The 17,282-nt window shown below is 35.9% G+C and overlaps 2 long non-coding RNA genes across 2 annotated transcripts; both read right to left on the bottom strand.

The window, feature by feature from the left end:
* Positions 1-3,332: 3,332 nt before the first annotated feature.
* LOC146905117 (uncharacterized) lies at positions 3,333-5,561 on the bottom strand. Its single transcript, XR_015019692.1, has 2 exons — positions 5,336-5,561; positions 3,333-3,570 (listed from the first exon to the last, which is right to left on the bottom strand). It is a non-coding gene; the product is annotated as an uncharacterized LOC146905117 (long non-coding RNA).
* A 3,810-nt stretch (positions 5,562-9,371) lies between these two features.
* Positions 9,372-11,793, bottom strand: LOC146905116 (uncharacterized). The gene is made up of 2 exons (XR_015019539.1): positions 11,375-11,793; positions 9,372-9,609 (listed from the first exon to the last, which is right to left on the bottom strand). It is a non-coding gene; the product is annotated as an uncharacterized LOC146905116 (long non-coding RNA).
* Between the last annotated feature and the right edge of the window lie 5,489 nt (positions 11,794-17,282).

The following is a 17,282-nucleotide window of genomic DNA, read 5'->3' as shown; positions in this document are numbered from 1 at the left end:
AACTTATCATCTATAGTCTGAGTCAAACATTTTTTTTTTCCATTCATACATATCCAAGGGTTTATCGCATCATGTCCTCTTCTTGTTCTTAACCCACATGTAACTAAACATAGCCTTCTTGATCTTAATATCACTCAAACTTAGAGTTATCTTAGTATATCATGATTTGGAACTTACCTTGCTACACATAGGCTTATTGTTTCGGATTCGTACCTTACCCATTTAACATAAACCATTCATAAAAGTATCTTATCATAAACATGTACACTCAGGATTTGCCTTTTAACTGGATTCCTACCGGAAACCAGGTTTGCCCTACAGTGCTTGCTTCCAACATTAAATATCTTTTCATGCCTACATAATCTTCTTTACCGCACGTTGCGACTTATGCCTCTTACATTCATTACTCATATAGACGGTTCCACGAATCACTTATCTCATTTCAGAGCCTTAGGAAATTTTCGATCTCATTGCAATCTCATTGCATCTTATCATCCGTACTGAGGGTAACTTATATAGCTTGACATGAAAAAGTGAAATCAATTCACCACTTCATCTGATAATCTATTAATTAGCATCATGGTTCACATACTCTTGAAACTTACTAGCACATCCACCTGCACATACATCGTATACTCTTAACACACTTCTGTGTATCCTACTTGTTATTGACTTCATACGCACGTTGTCGTTTCCATAACATGTACATACTTTCAAGTGCCATCTCTTGTTAAATGATAACGATACGTGTTCTAAAATCTTCCTTAAAGAAATTTTTTTTTCTTAAATTTTGGTATTCGGGTTCTTGGAACGAATTTATACATGACTAAAAAGATTTTATCATTTCTAAAACTGATTGTATAAAGGTGCCACAGAACCACCGGACGAGTTTCGATATTTTTGGAAAAGATTTAACCACTCGCCCAAAACTTTTCCACGACAAGTTGGTCCTGAAGTTTGTACGTCGTAAGTGAGTCCACTTATAACGGACCTCATCGGTTTCAAAAATGTATAATTCCATAAGTTTAAATAAAAACATCGTTCCCAAGCTCCATAATACCAATCTTAACTTTTAAAAGTTTTAAAATCATGACTTAACATGTCTTAACAAGTATCGTTTTCACTCAACAAGTATTGCATACAAGAGTATGATTCTCCTTGCATCATCTCGAGAGTTGCATCTCCTTTCATGATAACATACTTAACTTCGAATATAAATTCTTTCCTTATTCCACCGATATACATACCTGCCATACCGCTTACATATCCATAAACAATCCTCGGACCTCTTAACATAAACTTATTCCTCTTCTTCGGAACACTAACTTGATTCTCCACATTAACTCATTCGGTTATCGCTGGAGCGTTAATACCTTTTCCGAAACCGGTCGCCATTCTTGATGCTTTGATTCTTTACTAAAATTCATACATACTAAAACTTCCATGTTTCATAATTAACGATTAGCTTCCATGGCGCTACTCTGATTCTCACCGGTTGGTTTAAACCATTACTCTAATCCGTTAGAGCGACTGAGACTTCATATTCCTAATTACCACTTAAATACTAACTTCTTGAACTATTCTCAAGATCTTCCATGTTGTAACCAACATCACAACCTTACACTTGTCTTGTGAATTCAAAACTCATGATGGTTTATCTTATGCTCATAAGACTTGACTCGGGGGTAAACCTCACCTTCTTGCTGGTTGCACTCACCATACATATCATATCTGAACTTATTTTCGAGTAAACTCAATTTCCATTAACAACCCATCTAGCACTTGAACATAACTTTCTTGAACATCTAATCTTTGTACCTTCGCATTCTCGCGGATTATATTTTGCTTAATCATACCAATGCTTGCTCATTAATTTTTCTTTTAAAGAAAACTTCGTAAACTAGCGCACGGGTCACTGACGTTGATGGTTTTCTACTTTATAAATATATTGAGTTTAGGTCCCGGCCGTTGCTATAAAATCATAGAACGAGTTGATAACACATACGTGTCATCAATTCTAGATTTTAATAAGTCTAGCTCGCTCTACGAGTATCGTAGCAAACCGGTTCCTAGAAAAACTTTTATGAATTTTCAAAATGTCAACTTCAATCACCCATATGCGTAATTCTTTTAAACTTTATAACTCAACATCATATCGAACTTTAGCAAGTCTATTAAGCAAAACATAGGTTCGAGAGATACACCATAATTCCATATAATCCGAGAACCTTTTGATTTCTTATAACTTTACACCGCTTTAACTTCTTACTTCATACCTCATGCATAAATATCGGTTACTTTCCTTTTAAATGCCGGAACTTCTATACTCTTGATCTTAACTCGTTCTTGACTCTTAACACATTGACTCCCAAAGCTACCTTAAACCGTATCGATAGTTGATGGTTGCCCACGCCCTTTTCCTTAAAAAAAAAATCGTAGGATGTGATATGCATTCATTACTTGATGTCATAAATTATTTTCATCACATAAAAGATTATTGTGAAGACATCTCCCCAATAGTCATTGCAAACCATAGGAACGAGCTAGTAGGTTTCATAAAAACGAAAAAAATTTCGTCCTAGGCTTGCTATTGGTGAGCTTCTCCAACTCTATTTTTCAGAAAACATTTATTGTATAAAATTCTTATCCTCAAGTATACAATGCACATTATTCATTCCTATCGTCGTAAAATATTCTATAACATATGCATGGCAATCATCAACCTTTTTCGATACAATTCTTGGCACGTCGGAAATCAATGCCTTACTCCTGATAACATAAAACTTTCTCTTGAATCCTTAACTTCATTCTCATATTGCTATCCTGAGAGCCCGCTGACTCCGTCAACATACGCCGACCTCTTACTACCTTGTAGCCTTATTCGGACATTCTAGAATATCATAAATCCGTTCCAACAACAATTCTTACCGAAACTTTTGGTCATGGTTAGATACATATATCCAACTTCTTCACTTACGGGTACATAAAGTATCACTAACATCTTACCTGACATTGTTGGAACGTTCCTTCTTAACATACCTTACATTCCCGGAGGATTCACACTTCCACTTGATTAATTCACCGGCCACCTTTTGGCACGGTCAAACTTCTTCATCATATACTTCATTCCTCCTGGGTCCTATTCAGTTCTCAGACATCCGTTCTAATCGTTGAATGCTAAATTGAGGTGATCAGGCTCAACTAACAACAACAAATAGAACATCTACCCGGAACCCAATGGCCCCACTACCTTTGTTGTAATTTAATGACCCAAGGCACGGTCTGAATCGACCTGCTCTGATACCAATTGTAACACCCATACCAGACGTATCTAGAAAGTCTGGCACGCGCGTTAATATTAGTACTGGATACATTAAAATATACAACAATTAAAAACTTCGAATGAATAATATTTACATCAAGTTACGTTCGTAAAAATCATAATACAATACAACTCATCCATACATAAAAATACATCCTTGATGTCCATAATGTCCTGCAGCTTTACGAACGAACTCTTGAAGTAATATCCATCCGGCTCCGCACATACATAATCATCATCCTGCTTATCTGAAACAAATAAGGATTGGGATGAGACATAATGTCTCAGTGAGTTCCCCTAAATCCTAGGCTATAGGCAACCTCAAGGGGAAACCTACGGTCACCACGTGTCTACATTACAACCTGACGGTTGATTATACGTGTGTGGGGACATGCATACTTAGACGGTAGTGCATATTAGGGCCGTCATAGTCATATCTCACTTGTTATAGGCTTCTCACCTATACATGTCATGGCGGTCGAGGGGGAACCTAAAACCGCATTGCCAAGATTACACTTTATGTATCGAGGCCTAATCCTAACATAATCATGACACGATGCTAAACCGGACGATTAGGGGAACTTCAGATCGTCATCGGTATCATGTTCATAGCTTGCTATATACATAACTTATACTTGTCTTAAAGCATCTAATGCTCTTATTCCCATACATAATCGTACCTGAGTTCATACATGTTCATAATCATAATCGTAACATACATAAACGTACTTAAGTTCATTCATATTGGTTTGCGTTGAACAAACAATGTTATCTTGATTCATTTTACGGATAGTCCCGGGTGGAGTAACCCCGAAATCAATCCCATACATGACCGATGTACGTACATCGGACTCCCTCGGTGTCGTGCGGGTCCCTTGCGGCTTGAACCGTTCCCCTTAGGTCGAGAACCTCCCGTATCCCCCTGGCGTGGATAACAAGAGACACGAACACCTACGTCTTGCTTACTCAGTGACATGCGGGTCCCTTACGGCTTGAATCGTTCTCATAATGAGAACCCCTTGTATCCCCCTGATGTGGATATCAAGAGACATGTCACCTACACTTATTAAATCATAGTCTTGTCGTGCATATAAGTTAAACATGTACATACTTGATTGTTTACCTCGGAACCTTAATCGAACCGATTAGTGGTAAACTCTTACTGGTTCATATTAATACCTAATCATGGTGGAGAGACTAACTAGTCAAACCACGGCTTACGTACTTGCTAAATCATACTAGCTCCTGTGCGAAGAGATTACACTTCGCGTCTTATCATTCTAGGGATTCTTGCTATATTCTAGTTCTCGACTAGCTAAGCCGAGGCTCTACATACATTCCCTTTCTTAGTTCATTGCTACCCCATCATGCTTAAACTCTCTTGAGTCATCTTCGTGACCCATGTTAAATTGCCATGATTATCGATTCAAGTTCTATGGATGATTGGTACATTTTCTATTAATTCCGAGGACCCAAAATGCCATAACCCAAGTAACAAACCATTTAGAAATTCTAAGTTTTAACCAAGACAAGTTGGTTCCAGTTGTAAAATAGGTGAAAACAGTAAAAATATACGTCAACACGATCGCATCGGACCCCCACACGACTGGCCCCAAGCACCCGAGCACAAAACAACACAAAAGTTGCCCTGTCAGGGGCGCCTGGCGCCAGAGAGTGGGCGCCTAGCGCTGGCCTCTCTGACTTTGGGCGCCTAGCGCCCTTGTCCAGGCGCAGCGCTGCGAACCTGCGTGTTTCGGCTGCGGGTTCGTGGCATTTTCGACCCAAAACTCCAATTTTTGATCTCCTAAATGTACCAACTCATTCCAAACATTGTTAACAAGTTTATGTACTAAAAATAGCTTACAAGAACATATATAAGATCAAGTTCCATGGCAATTTATCATGTAATCACAAGGCATGGCTTTAGGTTCAATAAAATGTCATAGAAGCTAAACTAGCACAAAACATGAATATCCAACCCCAAAGGTAGGTTACTCTACCTATAGAACTCACCTCTAATGTTTGCACTTGACCCCCAAGCTTTCAAGCATCCTCATCACTTCACATATTGAAACTTAGCTTGCTTCCAAAGCTCTAAGTATCACAATCCATACTCTAGCTCTTCAAGCCCACTTCAAATCATCTTTCCTTTAATTCTTGACCAAGAAGGAACCTTACCAAGCTCAAACCATGCTCCAATCATCACCCTATCTTCTTGAGATTCTCTTGGTGATGAGAAGTAAGGAAATTAAACCAAATCCCAAGCTCCCAAGTAACTAAAGACCTTGAAGGAATCTTATACAACATGATTCATGATTTTGGAAGAAGTTTGAGAAGAATTGAGGAAGAGAAAGAGGGAAGGAGGGCGTGTGAGTTCTAGAGAGAGGGGAGAGCAATTGCCAAACTCAAACCCTAGAGAGAGAAAGTGAATGGAAAATGAATGATTTTGAGACCAAATCCAAATAAATATCCTTTGGCGTGAAAATACCACTTTGCCCTTGTCTTAAGCGTTTTTAAAACGACTCTGATATTTTTCCCGTATTATGCTGACATGTCATAAAATATCTCCCACTACTTACTTTCCATGAACTTTCGTCCTCTGATAAATTTAACAGATAAAATTTCCATTAGCTGACGAGCGGGATGTTACACTCTACCCCCCTTAAAGAAATTTCGTCCTCGAAATTTAGAGACCAACTATCAATCCTCATGACAAAAACTTATCATCTATAGTCTGAGTCAAACATTTTTTTTTTCCATTCATACATATCCAAGGGTTTATCGCATCATGTCCTCTTCTTGTTCTTAACCCACATGTAACTAAACATAGCCTTCTTGATCTTAATATCACTCAAACTTAGAGTTATCTTAGTATATCATGATTTGGAACTTACCTTGCTACACATAGGCTTATTGTTTCGGATTCGTACCTTACCCATTTAACATAAACCATTCATAAAAGTATCTTATCATAAACATGTACACTCAGGATTTGCCTTTTAACTGGATTCCTACCGGAAACCAGGTTTGCCCTACAGTGCTTGCTTCCAACATTAAATATCTTTTCATGCCTACATAATCTTCTTTACCGCACGTTGCGACTTATGCCTCTTACATTCATTACTCATATAGACGGTTCCACGAATCACTTATCTCATTTCAGAGCCTTAGGAAATTTTCGATCTCATTGCAATCTCATTGCATCTTATCATCCGTACTGAGGGTAACTTATATAGCTTGACATGAAAAAGTGAAATCAATTCACCACTTCATCTGATAATCTATTAATTAGCATCATGGTTCACATACTCTTGAAACTTACTAGCACATCCACCTGCACATACATCGTATACTCTTAACACACTTCTGTGTATCCTACTTGTTATTGACTTCATACGCACGTTGTCGTTTCCATAACATGTACATACTTTCAAGTGCCATCTCTTGTTAAATGATAACGATACGTGTTCTAAAATCTTCCTTAAAGAAATTTTTTTTTCTTAAATTTTGGTATTCGGGTTCTTGGAACGAATTTATACATGACTAAAAAGATTTTATCATTTCTAAAACTGATTGTATAAAGGTGCCACAGAACCACCGGACGAGTTTCGATATTTTTGGAAAAGATTTAACCACTCGCCCAAAACTTTTCCACGACAAGTTGGTCCTGAAGTTTGTACGTCGTAAGTGAGTCCACTTATAACGGACCTCATCGGTTTCAAAAATGTATAATTCCATAAGTTTAAATAAAAACATCGTTCCCAAGCTCCATAATACCAATCTTAACTTTTAAAAGTTTTAAAATCATGACTTAACATGTCTTAACAAGTATCGTTTTCACTCAACAAGTATTGCATACAAGAGTATGATTCTCCTTGCATCATCTCGAGAGTTGCATCTCCTTTCATGATAACATACTTAACTTCGAATATAAATTCTTTCCTTATTCCACCGATATACATACTTGCCATACCGCTTACATATCCATAAACAATCCTCGGACCTCTTAACATAAACTTATTCCTCTTCTTCGGAACACTAACTTGATTCTCCACATTAACTCATTCGGTTATCGCTGGAGCGTTAATACCTTTTTCGAAACCGGTCGCCATTCTTGATGCTTTGATTCTTTACTAAAATTCATACATACTAAAACTTCCATGTTTCATAATTAACGATTAGCTTCCATGGCGCTACTCTGATTCTCACCGGTTGGTTTAAACCATTACTCTAATCCGTTAGAGCGACTGAGACTTCATATTCCTAATTACCACTTAAATACTAACTTCTTGAACTATTCTCAAGATCTTCCATGTTGTAACCAACATCACAACCTTACACTTGTCTTGTGAATTCAAAACTCATGATGGTTTATCTTATGCTCATAAGACTTGACTCGGGGGTAAACCTCACCTTCTTGCTGGTTGCACTCACCATACATATCATATCTGAACTTATTTTCGAGTAAACTCAATTTCCATTAACAACCCATCTAGCACTTGAACATAACTTTCTTGAACATCTAATCTTTGTACCTTCGCATTCTCGCGGATTATATTTTGCTTAATCATACCAATGCTTGCTCATTAATTTTTCTTTTAAAGAAAACTTCGTAAACTAGCGCACGGGTCACTGACGTTGATGGTTTTCTACTTTATAAATATATTGAGTTTAGGTCCCGGCCGTTGCTATAAAATCATAGAACGAGTTGATAACACATACGTGTCATCAATTCTAGATTTTAATAAGTCTAGCTCGCTCTACGAGTATCGTAGCAAACCGGTTCCTAGAAAAACTTTTATGAATTTTCAAAATGTCAACTTCAATCACCCATATGCGTAATTCTTTTAAACTTTATAACTCAACATCATATCGAACTTTAGCAAGTCTATTAAGCAAAACATAGGTTCGAGAGATACACCATAATTCCATATAATCCGAGAACCTTTTGATTTCTTATAACTTTACACCGCTTTAACTTCTTACTTCATACCTCATGCATAAATATCGGTTACTTTCCTTTTAAATGCCGGAACTTCTATACTCTTGATCTTAACTCGTTCTTGACTCTTAACACATTGACTCCCAAAGCTACCTTAAACCGTATCGATAGTTGATGGTTGCCCACGCCCTTTTCCTTAAAAAAAAAATCGTAGGATGTGATATGCATTCATTACTTGATGTCATAAATTATTTTCATCACATAAAAGATTATTGTGAAGACATCTCCCCAATAGTCATTGCAAACCATAGGAACGAGCTAGTAGGTTTCATAAAAACGAAAAAAATTTCGTCCTAGGCTTGCTATTGGTGAGCTTCTCCAACTCTATTTTTCAGAAAACATTTATTGTATAAAATTCTTATCCTCAAGTATACAATGCACATTATTCATTCCTATCGTCGTAAAATATTCTATAACATATGCATGGCAATCATCAACCTTTTTCGATACAATTCTTGGCACGTCGGAAATCAATGCCTTACTCCTGATAACATAAAACTTTCTCTTGAATCCTTAACTTCATTCTCATATTGCTATCCTGAGAGCCCGCTGACTCCGTCAACATACGCCGACCTCTTACTACCTTGTAGCCTTATTCGGACATTCTAGAATATCATAAATCCGTTCCAACAACAATTCTTACCGAAACTTTTGGTCATGGTTAGATACATATATCCAACTTCTTCACTTACGGGTACATAAAGTATCACTAACATCTTACCTGACATTGTTGGAACGTTCCTTCTTAACATACCTTACATTCCCGGAGGATTCACACTTCCACTTGATTAATTCACCGGCCACCTTTTGGCACGGTCAAACTTCTTCATCATATACTTCATTCCTCCTGGGTCCTATTCAGTTCTCAGACATCCGTTCTAATCGTTGAATGCTAAATTGAGGTGATCAGGCTCAACTAACAACAACAAATAGAACATCTACCCGGAACCCAATGGTCCCACTACCTTTGTTGTAATTTAATGACCCAAGGCACGGTCTGAATCGACCTGCTCTGATACCAATTGTAACACCCATACCAGACGTATCTAGAAAGTCTGGCACGCGCGTTAATATTAGTACTGGATACATTAAAATATACAACAATTAAAAACTTCGAATGAATAATATTTACATCAAGTTACGTTCGTAAAAATCATAATACAATACAACTCATCCATACATAAAAATACATCCTTGATGTCCATAATGTCCTGCAGCTTTACGAACGAACTCTTGAAGTAATATCCATCCGGCTCCGCACATACATAATCATCATCCTGCTTATCTGAAACAAATAAGGATTGGGATGAGACATAATGTCTCAGTGAGTTCCCCTAAATCCTAGGCTATAGGCAACCTCAAGGGGAAACCTACGGTCACCACGTGTCTACATTACAACCTGACGGTTGATTATACGTGTGTGGGGACATGCATACTTAGACGGTAGTGCATATTAGGGCCGTCATAGTCATATCTCACTTGTTATAGGCTTCTCACCTATACATGTCATGGCGGTCGAGGGGGAACCTAAAACCGCATTGCCAAGATTACACTTTATGTATCGAGGCCTAATCCTAACATAATCATGACACGATGCTAAACCGGACGATTAGGGGAACTTAGGATCGTCATCGGTATCATGTTCATAGCTTGCTATATACATAACTTATACTTGTCTTAAAGCATCTAATGCTCTTATTCCCATACATAATCGTACCTGAGTTCATACATGTTCATAATCATAATCGTAACATACATAAACGTACTTAAGTTCATTCATATTGGTTTGCGTTGAACAAACAATGTTATCTTGATTCATTTTACGGATAGTCCCGGGTGGAGTAACCCCGAAATCAATCCCATACATGACCGATGTACGTACATCGGACTCCCTCGGTGTCGTGCGCGTCCCTTGCGGCTTGAACCGTTCCCCTTAGGTCGAGAACCTCCCGTATCCCCCTGGCGTGGATAACAAGAGACACGAACACCTACGTCTTGCTTACTCAGTGACATGCGGGTCCCTTACGGCTTGAATCGTTCTCATAATGAGAACCCCTTGTATCCCCCTGATGTGGATATCAAGAGACATGTCACCTACAATTATTAAATCATAGTCTTGTCGTGCATATAAGTTAAACATGTACATACTTGATTGTTTACCTCGGAACCTTAATCGAACCGATTAGTGGTAAACTCTTACTGGTTCATATTAATACCTAATCATGGTGGAGAGACTAACTAGTCAAACCACGGCTTACGTACTTGCTAAATCATACTAGCTCTTGTGCGAAGAGATTACACTTCGCGTCTTATCATTCTAGGGATTCTTGCTATATTCTAGTTCTCGACTAGCTAAGCCGAGGCTCTACATACATTCCCTTTCTTAGTTCATTGCTACCCCATCATGCTTAAACTCTCTTGAGTCATCTTCGTGACCCATGTTAAATTGCCATGATTATCGATTCAAGTTCTATGGATGATTGGTACATTTTCTATTAATTCCGAGGACCCAAAATGCCATAACCCAAGTAACAAACCATTTAGAAATTCTAAGTTTTAACCAAGACAAGTTGGTTCCAGTTGTAAAATAGGTGAAAACAGTAAAAATATACGTCAACACGATCGCATCGGACCCCCACACGACTGGCCCCAAGCACCCGAGCACAAAACAACACAAAAGTTGCCCTGTCAGGGGCGCCTGGCGCCAGAGAGTGGGCGCCTAGCGCTGGCCTCTCTGACTTTGGGCGCCTAGCGCCCTTGTCCAGGCGCAGCGCTGCGAACCTGCGTGTTTCGGCTGCGGGTTCGTGGCATTTTCGACCCAAAACTCCAATTTTTGATCTCCTAAATGTACCAACTCATTCCAAACATTGTTAACAAGTTTATGTACTAAAAATAGCTTACAAGAACATATATAAGATCAAGTTCCATGGCAATTTATCATGTAATCACAAGGCATGGCTTTAGGTTCAATAAAATGTCATAGAAGCTAAACTAGCACAAAACATGAATATCCAACCCCAAAGGTAGGTTACTCTACCTATAGAACTCACCTCTAATGTTTGCACTTGACCCCCAAGCTTTCAAGCATCCTCATCACTTCACATATTGAAACTTAGCTTGCTTCCAAAGCTCTAAGTATCACAATCCATACTCTAGCTCTTCAAGCCCACTTCAAATCATCTTTCCTTTAATTCTTGACCAAGAAGGAACCTTACCAAGCTCAAACCATGCTCCAATCATCACCCTATCTTCTTGAGATTCTCTTGGTGATGAGAAGTAAGGAAATCAAACCAAATCCCAAGCTCCCAAGTAACTAAAGACCTTGAAGGAATCTTATACAACATGATTCATGATTTTGGAAGAAGTTTGAGAAGAATTGAGGAAGAGAAAGAGGGAAGGAGGGCGTGTGAGTTCTAGAGAGAGGGGAGAGCAATTGCCAAACTCAAACCCTAGAGAGAGAAAGTGAATGGAAAATGAATGATTTTGAGACCAAATCCAAATAAATATCCTTTGGCGTGAAAATACCACTTTGCCCTTGTCTTAAGCGTTTTTAAAACGACTCTGATATTTTTCCCGTATTATGCTGACATGTCATAAAATATCTCCCACTACTTACTTTCCATGAACTTTCGTCCTCTGATAAATTTAACAGATAAAATTTCCATTAGCTGACGAGCGGGATGTTACACATGACTTGTCAAATTGATTGAACAGTTTGCGTCATTCATATTTAATAGCTCATCAGACATACCTTGATAAAAATTTAACGTATAAATTATGTGAAATTCAACATGAATTCTTCAATCGGACCTTGTTTATGATATTCATGAAGCATCTAAATTTGACCTTATAAAGTTTGATTTTCAATGATCAATTAGTTGTCATGCATGAAATGGTAGAGTAAGAAACAAAATCATGGCTTTGCAAAAAAAGAAATACACTCAATTTAAATATAAAAAATGTAGGATGTCAAGAGAGGACAATTAGTTCACTCACTTGAATTATTAAGTGTGAAGATCTATTTAGTGGGTGATTAATATGTATCTCTGGTGACATTCTTTGATCCTGCTCAAACCATGAATCTCATAACCAATCTCATCTAAACTTTCATAAACCAAAAAAAAAAAAGGAATGACCGATAATCTCATAAAAAAGAAAAGAAAACAACAATTGAAATTAATTTATTTGTAAAAAAAAAAACATTTGATTTTTTTTAGGGATAATATTTTTTTTTGATATTAATTTAATTAAAATGTAACAATTTTTATTTTTATTATTATTATTATTATTATTATTATTATTATTATTATTATTATTATTATTATTATTATTATTATTATTATTATAAAATAAAATAAAAGGAAAAAAGCATGGAAGGATTTTATTCCATACTTGTAGCCTGTAGGTAGCTCAGTAGCTGCATAGTGACAATTTGAAAACAAAAAACAAGTCCCACATCGGAACTTTATTAAATATAGTGAGTGAGTTTTGCTATAAAACCAACGTATGGCATCATTCATAGTTACACTGTTTAGCTGTTGAGTTGATTGTTCGGGTCCTCCAGCTTTATTAACTGATATATGCCGTTTTCTTATCTGTGTTGGGGTGTTTAAAACTTATAGGATTTCTTTCAGATTTGTCATCCAAGTTCTCTTATAACTTATAGTGCGCCCCCATCTTGATCAGTTGTAAGATTTGTCTATATGCAAAACTTTTTTGGTTCACACATTTATTGCAAATGTGGGTTTATGGAAAATGCTGACCAGGTGTTTGAAGAGAAAGATCAAGCCTGTTATGTCTCAAACGACATGCTGAAAATGTTTTCACTACCTTTGTTGTCCTAGAATTGAATCCAACATTGAAAAAAATAGTGTATGGCTTGACTTTCAAATGAGACCAAAACCACTTAAGATGTTAGGTGTAGACTCATATCTGAATCAAACACGGAGAACACCTCAATATGTTGTTAGGCATGTAGCAATAATTGTGGTTTCTCATGTAGTGGTTATTTTTTTCTCATCTCCTTCGACAATTCTCATGATGGATTTCAGATCATGATTAAAAGAAGATTCAGCATTTGTTGGTTCAAAAACAATATTCATAAAGTACAAGGGAATAGGCTACAATATTCAAAGTTGAAGTTTTTGAACAAGTGACAGGAATACATAGACAATATCAGGCCAAGTGCATTAGAGTATTAGAAGAAAGAGTTTGTGAATGGCCTGTAACTCGAAGACTTGTGTTGCTACCAATCATCCGAAGTTCAGAAATATTGTGAAAGCAACCTATGGTTATAAGATTCAGATTACAAAATCTGAAACAATCCTTATGGGTCTCACAATTTTTCCAGTATTGAAAATCTAAATGCACTTTGTGTTTTTGTCAATGTGTATTATTTTCATTAGAATGGACAAGATGGCAGAGCAACTGACTTACTGACTTACAACAGATTAACAATTCCTCCTAGTTACATATATATATATAACAGAAATATTTATAGGACCTGTGATAACAATTACTCCAAGTTATGTGGAACAAAACTTACTCTAATAATTATGTAAATTATTAAATGGTTTTTCAAGGAATTTCTGATATTACATTAGTGTATATTTTTTTATGCTAACCCTCCAGTTCTTAGGGAGAAAGGAACCCTAGTTATCCGGAGTTAGGTCGGAAGGTAATTATAGTTTAACAAAGAATTGTTTCTGCCAGAAATCCAATTCGTATTCTCCCAAACGATTCACCAGAAATGTTATTAACTACTTGAATTCAATTACTTGGTTTTGTAATTAATTCATGTATGTTTGTAGATAAAGCGACAAGTATCACACAAATGGGATCAGTATTGTGAATTCAACATAAAAAATTTAACAAACCTAAAAATAATAATTATTATTATATATATAAAGAACTAAGTCCAGTCTCTTGAGCATAACTTAGTTGATAAAAATATTGTATTATATATGTACGAGAGTCGGGGTACAAACTTTTCGATAACCTCGTTTTGCTATCTCTGGAGTAACGCTCACTCTCTTCCCAGACCCTTTGGTAAAATTTTATTTTTACTTTCTTTAGATCTCTATTTGTAGACCCTGCGGCCACATTAACTTTGAGATGCAGAGTGTTTATTCTTAATGCTTATGTTGGATTACGTGCTTTTTCTTAAGATATGTCGGTTTGTTCATACTTGTTCATAAAGTGTGACAGCAGCTTATCATGTTTTGGTCAACACTAGTTTGGTTGATAGGTGTTTGAAACAATGTCTTATAGAAATTTGTTCCTGATTCTACAACAGATATATGCTTATGTTGCCGATTCTTATATATAACATGGATATGTGCTTATTATTCATAAGTGACAAGTTGCTTTGGCTATATAAGATGCATTTATTTTGTTATTATGATATATAGCACTTTTTTAGTAGTTGAAGAATAAGCATTATGAGGGTGGCAGTTATAAAATGAAACTGCATAATTCAATGAACTTTTTGTTTCAAATACGGAAATGACAAGACACTCTATGTATATGAGATTAAACGAACAAATGGAAATAAATGGAAATCTTTAGACATGAGGTATAAGATAATGGTGCCCTTTCATCATGGCCTGTATTATGTTTGATTCCCTGGATTGTGATTTTATTCATTTTTCATAATCCATGCACTAAATAAAATAATCAAACTGTTCATTTTTTTGAAAAATAAGGCTTGGTTACTTTGTTATCTTTCATTTTTTTCATAGTGACAATATGAAAGCAAAAGAAAGAAGACCCACAACGGAAACTTTGTGAAATGTAGAGAATGACCAAGCTATAAAACCAACGTATGAATTACATTAAGTGATATATGGCTTCGCTGTTGAGTTAATTGAATGATGCAATATTAATATATGCTGCATCTCCTCCAGCTATATTCTCTAGTATGCCATTTTATTTTATTTTTTATGAGAATTGGGGGTTGATAATTTATCATGAGTGAGTATATCTTCAAATTTGAAAGTAAATAAATAAGGGAAAGGAAAACCTCTCTTTCTTTCAAATTTGAGATAGATTTACTTTTGATAACTTCTTGAACACCTCATTTTATTAGATCTTCTCTATCTTTAAAGTGAGAATCGTTTTTGGTCTCTAGACCTTATGCATTGAAATATTTTTTTTTTTAAATGTATGGCAAATATGTGTCTTTGAAATTACTCAACAAGTGTAAGTGTTTGAAACAATGTTTATAGATACAGGAGTTCAATCATCATGTGTTTTGCCATGCAAAAAAAGAAAACAGCAAATAAAGATAAAAAGAAAGCCACCGAACCCCCAATACCCCGTCATTTCTCTCTATTTTTCACATTTCTTTTCCCTTCTTTTTCTTTCTCACAACAAGTTCACAACCCTTAACTCAAGTAAGATGTCTTTAGTCATATGTAGTTTTTGATTTAAAACTTATTTTTGTGTTTAGATTAGGTAGGTATTAAAGGAATTTATGGTTTCATACGGTTAGAAATGTTTTAGAATACTCCTCTTAATCTTGAAATCATTATTGATGTTGAGATTGGACAGTTGGGGATATTCTAACTTGGACACCACCTCAAATTAATTTTATTTGGGCACACTCACAAATGACAAAAAATTAAAAGAGAATAGATTTAAGTGATGTGACAAAATAATTTCTCTTGTAATTTTTTACATTTGCGTGTGCCTTAATAAATTTGATTTGGGTTTGTGTCTATGTAAGAATTGCTCAGACAGTTGATACTTAACTTGCTTCTTCGAGAGTGGTTGGAGAGCAAATTAAGTCGATTTAGCATAGCTCTAAGTTGATGGCGATCATTATCACATATTTTAAATATGTTATTTATTGATATTTTGCTTATTTTCTATGTTAAAGACTTTTTCAAAATGGAAAAACACAACTTTTAAACATTTTTTTCGTCATGGTCAATAATTTTTAAAGTGATCGATGTTATATACTTCGATGGAATTTACTTATAATTTATAACGTAGTGGGTTTGAATTTGAAATTTGATTGTAAGTAATTCGGCACTGGTTTTGATATGTTGTATAACATGGTTTTGAGATGTGTTATTGAAATTTTTTGATACTAATATGTACTTGATTTGAATTTGGATTTATTGATGATTTAAAAAGTAGTAGATTTTCAATTGAGTTTTGATATTACATATTTATACACAAGTTTTAATCCATTGTGAAATATGGTTTTAGAGATGTGTTTTGAAAATCACGGTGTAATGACGACGATCTAGGTGCACCTAGTTACATGATTTCGGTTAGGGAGAGTTACACGTTAGAGCCACCCCTTTGGAAAGACCACCATTAGGAGGAGAGGGCTATCAAAAAGATGTAGGCTCCATGATCGCTAGATTTTATGTTTTATTTTTTTAAGTCGATAGAAAAGTGCTATCCGTTAGATGGAACTACGGTTAAGAGAAAGATCGCTCTTAGGAGGAAACAACTATCAATGAGATAGATCTAGCTCTCGGTACTTTGATTGTAACACATTTTCACTAAACTTTGATTATTTTGATTACTTTTATTTTATACATGATTTCTATATTTTGTTTAAAGTTGTTGATTTGGTTTTTACCTCTTTATGACATGGGACTTTTGAATAGTCTTATTCGATTCGATGAATTTACAATTTTTTTAATTTTCATAGTACATATTTTTTAAACAACATATTATTAAAAGTTATGCCGCACAAGAAGAACCGCGAAGCCACAAAAAGAAAAATACAACGCGCACTGTATATAAGAGAAAAACCAAACCCAACAACAATCACCAAAAAATACCGAAATGACCAAAGAGACAAATACAAGGCAATTATCTCAATAAACAATCCCTAGGGTTTCCAACACAACTCATAAAATAGACAGGATGGAATATTCAATCTACTTAGACACCACTACCAAGACAAGACCCTAATATCATCAACTATATCATCAATCC

This window comes from Medicago sativa, chromosome 7 (genome assembly GCF_051527215.1).
Source record: "Medicago sativa cultivar Bolivia chromosome 7, Bolivia_mono, whole genome shotgun sequence".
Classification (NCBI taxonomy): domain Eukaryota; kingdom Viridiplantae; phylum Streptophyta; class Magnoliopsida; order Fabales; family Fabaceae; genus Medicago; species Medicago sativa.
This window is presented reverse-complemented; position numbering and strand designations above follow the sequence as displayed.